Here is a 5,133-nt window from a genome sequence, read left to right on the forward strand (position 1 = left end):
TATTTATTTTATTTTATTTCTTATTTATTTTATTTATTTATTTTTATTTTATTGTATTTATTTTTAATCTTTATTGTTGAAAGTATTGCATAGGTCCCTCTTTTTTCCCCATTGACCTCTTCTAGCCTGCTCCAGCCCCCCACCCTTGGCCTTCACCACCCTATTGTTTGTGTCCATGGGTATTTCCTTTTTTGACCCAGCTTGTACCAGGGCTGAAAACCTCAATTTTTGTTCATGACAGTAGGATTTTTTAAATGTCTACATACTTTCTAATGAATTGTTGGAAGACTTTAAAAATAAATAAATGCAAATATATTGATATATCTCAAATAATATATCTCCCAGTCCAACACCTTCTCTCCATCACCATTTTGCAGCCTAAAAAACTAAGACCTATCAGAGTCAAATATTAAAATTTTATTAAAGTATTTATAAATATATATAATTAGATACCTAGATAAAATTATTTTGAAATGCTTGACAATAATTAAGATTTAAAAAGGAATTTAGAGTGCCGAAACCGGTTTGGCTCAGTGGATAGAGCGTCAGACTGCGGACTGAAGGGTCCCAGGTTCGATTCCGGTCAAGGGCATGTACCTGGGTAGCGCGCACATCCCCAGTAGGGGATGTGCAGGAGGCAGCTGATCGATGTTTCTCTCTCATCGATGTTTCTGGCTCTCTATCTCTCTCCCTTCCTCTTATTTATGGAAATGCTTTGTAACTTGTAAAGTTCTGTATTAATAGAAAGTGCCATATTAAATCTAAGATTATCAATCATAAGATGTGTCATTAGTTATATTTCGCTAAGAACAAAATGCTGCTAATTAACTATGATACAGTGCCTTATTTTATGCATTTTTTATTTGACAAAAGGCTTAACTACCTCTTCAAGCAGAGGATCTATTAAATTCCTGAAGATTAATATCCATCAGCCTTTAAACAATGCTTGTCATGCTTGCCATTTATGAATCAAGTTCATATATAAATTAAGTTTTCCTAAACTGTAGCTATGAATTAGAGTGCCATGAAATACGCTAGTGCTAACACACTCTGGTGGGATGTTGCTATCACTTCAATTGTTTTAATGATAAATTTGCTTTAGAAAATGGAAGGATCTTGTTGACAGACAAAAACAGGAACTAACAATGGACTATTTAGACTTGCAAATGATGGAACATTTAATTATTCCAAAATAACATTCCCCAGTTAGGGTATGATCATTAAATTCATCATCTTTCAGTTCATATGCATGAAACATTTATCATGTCTTCCTCAGACAAGAGTCAGTCATCTAAATATAGATTTTTGGACCATCCATTTCAACATGACATTTCATCAAAAGCCTGGACTCTTATTTATTTTCTGTAACAGGGATAAAGTGTTTGTAAATGATGTGATCAGACCATAACGAGAAAGTAAAGTGAAATCCAGCTTCATACAGATATAAATACAGACTCCACTCAGACACTACTACCATAGAAAGAAAAAAATAAGAGACAATATATCAACAACAACAACCCTGGTAAGAGTCAATGTTGTCTAGATATGGATTTTTAAAAATGTGTGGTCAATGTTGATATTCTGAATTTGTTGACAATTTAATTTGCATTTAAACTCAAGGCACAGGAAAACCAACACACACACACACATACACAAACTAAAAATACTTGAATTATTGCCATCAATTCTCAAATACTGAATTTTTTCTCTCATTTGAGAGATAAAATATCTCAGAAAAAAATGTTTTATGAAATTCAAATTTTTTTTTATAAGTTCTCTTTTTTAAAAATATATTTGTATGGATTTCATATAGGAAAACAGAGGGAGAAAGGGAGATAGAAACATGAATGATGAGAGAATCATTGATCGACTACCTCCTGCACACCCCACATTGGGGATTGAGCCTGCAACCTGGGAATGTGCCCTGACCTGTAATTAAACTGTGACCTCCTGGTTCATAGGTTGATGCTCAACCACTGAGCCATGCTGGCTGTGCAGGTCCTCAGTTTTTAGGAGGTATATATTGTAACCATATATTCATTATCTTAAGGCTGATTAGAGAAAAGCTATGTTTGGGACCTGGACAAAAATTCCATGGAACTGCAAGTACAAATGAAAATAAAATAATTCTCCTAAAGACAGCCTCTCCTCTCCTGAAATGCTTGTGGCACAAGAGGTGCTTAGGAATAATTTATAATAAATTTTCCCAGAAAGGATCTTGAAGAGAAGGTGCTTGACTGGGCTCTTTGTCTCTACCACCATTTTACAGTCTAGGAGACCAAGAGTTAGAGAAGCTAAGTGACTGGCCCATGCCACATGCTGTTGTCAAAGTCAGGTCTTTAGTTCATATTTCCTGATATTTATTAAAATGTTATTTCATTTCACTATTTTGTCAATGAAAAATGTGTGTGTCTGTGGCTGTGTGCATACAAGACAACAAAGGAATATCTGTGAAATTTTAACCACACTGTGAAATTGAGACTAACAGCCTATCACAATTAATTGGGCCAACTTTAGAAAAATTTTCAACTAGTGTTCCTGAATAGTTTTGGACATCCTATAAAAGGTACAAAAAGTCTTCATCTTTTTAAAAAAATACTTGTGAAATATATATATATATATAGGTTTTCACTGAAGTCTCCTTCTCTGCCTAAAACCAGACCCCCCAAAAGGTTCCCTTGATGGGAAAAGTGCCATCAGCCAGTGAAGACTGACTCCTGTCACAGGACAGGAGATTAAAAGTTGATATCACACCCAAACTTTGTTACAAACTATCTCCCCCTCCCCCATTCATCTTTCTTAAAAACCATGTACTCTCCTTTAAGAGCCCTACATATCTTGTCCCCTTTCCCTAGGAAAAAGATATTTAAATCTGGATTCTAAGCCACCTTAGGGAGTTATTTATTTTTCCCTGGCATCTCCCACATATACACGAGGTACACATGTTAATGAACTTTAGTTTTTCTCTTGGTAATCTGAGGAAAATTATTTTTCCTCCTCCATAATTCTATCTTGGGAAATCAAGTCCTGGGCTGAACAGTGAGTTTGGCTCAAGTGCCAAGCAGTCCCGGCTGAGGGGAGGGAAGCTTCTAGGGGAAAATCAATGATACTGGCATCAAAGTAGGAGAGGGGGCACACACATGGTTGCTGGTGGGAGTTTAAAGTGGTTCAACATTTCTGGAGGATGATTTGGCAAAATAGATAGAAATGTTCAAGGTACATCCAAGAGTCTTCTTCTAGGTATCTCATCTGCTGAAATAAAGCACGAGTGCACAAACCCTGGTCAGAACCCAGGATGCTAGTGCGGGCTCCCCTTCCATGATGGGAAAACCTGCTAACAACCTGCATTTTTAGGCAAGGTGGCATCTATACTAATAAAAAGGTAATATGCTAATTAGACTGAACATCTTCCAGACGACCTTCTGGACGTCCTTCCGGACAAAGCCAAGGTGGCAGGGCTGAGGCAGAGGTGGTTAGAGGCGATCAGGCAGGCAGGCAAGAGCAGTTAGGAGGATCAGGATGGCAGGGGAGAGCAGTTAGGGGGATCAGGCCAGCAGGCAGATGAGCCATTAGGTGCCAGCAGCCCTGAGGGGTCCTGGATTGGAAAGGGTGCAGGCCAGGCAGAGGGACCCCCCCCACACCTGTGCATGAATTTCATGCACCAGAACTCTAGTAGAATCATAAAAAGCATGCAGTTGATAAAAAACAAAGCATAAAAAGAGGGAAAGGTAACAAAGAACAAATGGGACAAATAAAAAACAAGTAACAATATAATGGATTTACTTTTATCAATTGTTTTATAAATTACCAGAGAAGTGAAGTCTAAATTTATTGTCATGCATAATTTGGGATAAAGTCATGGTAAATCTCATATGTCCTTAGAATCCAAATTATTGCAAAAATTGGTTTGACTGTTTTCAGACAATCTCTGTAGAATCATGAATGTGTCTCCTGAGTCATCACTCTTAGTTTCTGAGCTCATCTGAGCTTTGTGTAACAATAGTTATAATTCTGGACTTAATACAGGCCCTTTCATCTTGAAAGCCCTTGGCAAACATTAAGTAATTAGCCCTTGGTCCTCAAGAAAATGTCATTGGGCCACTTAAAATAAAGGGTAAAAAAAAGGAAAACTTATAGCTCATTAGGTTGAAGCAAGAGACTGAGGAATTAAACCTAGAACTGCTCCAGTCATGTGAGCTTGGGCAATATATCTCCATCAGAGGACTTCACAGAAATCATCAATGTAAATTATTTCCTTTTGCAAGGAATGTGAGTTAAAAGTGCTGTGACTTAAAGTGGTAGGATTTCTTATTTATTTATTTATTTATTGTTTAAAGCATTAAAAACTAGTGCCCAGGTGCACGGATTTGTGCACATTGAAAGGAAATTAATTAGAAGGTGGCCAGCAGGGCTAGACTGGGTGAGATGGCTGGACATGCCCTGGAGCCAACCTCCCAAAGTCCCTTCCTGGCCAGCCACACCTGGGATGGCACCATGGCTCAAAGGCAGTGGTTCTCAACCTGTGGGTCACGACCCCTTTGGGGGTCGAATGACCCTTTCACAGGGGTCACCTAAGACTATCGGAAAACACATATATAATTACATATTGTTTTGTGATAATCACTATGCTTTAGTTATGTTCAATTTGTAACAATGAAATTGGGGTCACCACAACATGAGGAACTGTATTTAAGGGTTGCGGCATTAGGAAGGTTGAGAACCACTGCTCGAAGGGGATCTTCCGAGTGAGCAGGGTCCCTCCGGCAGGTGGGGTCTCTTGGTCTGGCCTGCGGGGATCAAGCCAAAACCGGCTCTCCAACATCCCTCGAGGGGCCCCAGATAGCGAGAGGGTGATTCTCAGGTGATGCACCTTAGAATTGGGCTTCCTCCTCTCTTGTTCTGGGGTTTGTCACCCAAGAACCACCACTGCCAAGTCACTGAAGCTAGCCAAACCTGTGCTGAGCATCTGCCCCTTGGTGGTCAGTGTACATCATAGCTACCAGTCAGCAGGTCAAATGGCTGGGAAGGTCGCTTAGCCTTTTATATATATAGACTAGAGGCCTGTTGCAGGAAGATTCCTGCAAGAATAGGGCTTCCAGTGGCTGGAGTGAAGCAGAGAGGGAAGTGAAACAC

The sequence above is a fragment of the Myotis davidii genome, unplaced genomic scaffold (assembly GCF_000327345.1).
Source record: "Myotis davidii unplaced genomic scaffold, ASM32734v1 scaffold1532, whole genome shotgun sequence".
NCBI lineage: Eukaryota > Metazoa > Chordata > Mammalia > Chiroptera > Vespertilionidae > Myotis > Myotis davidii.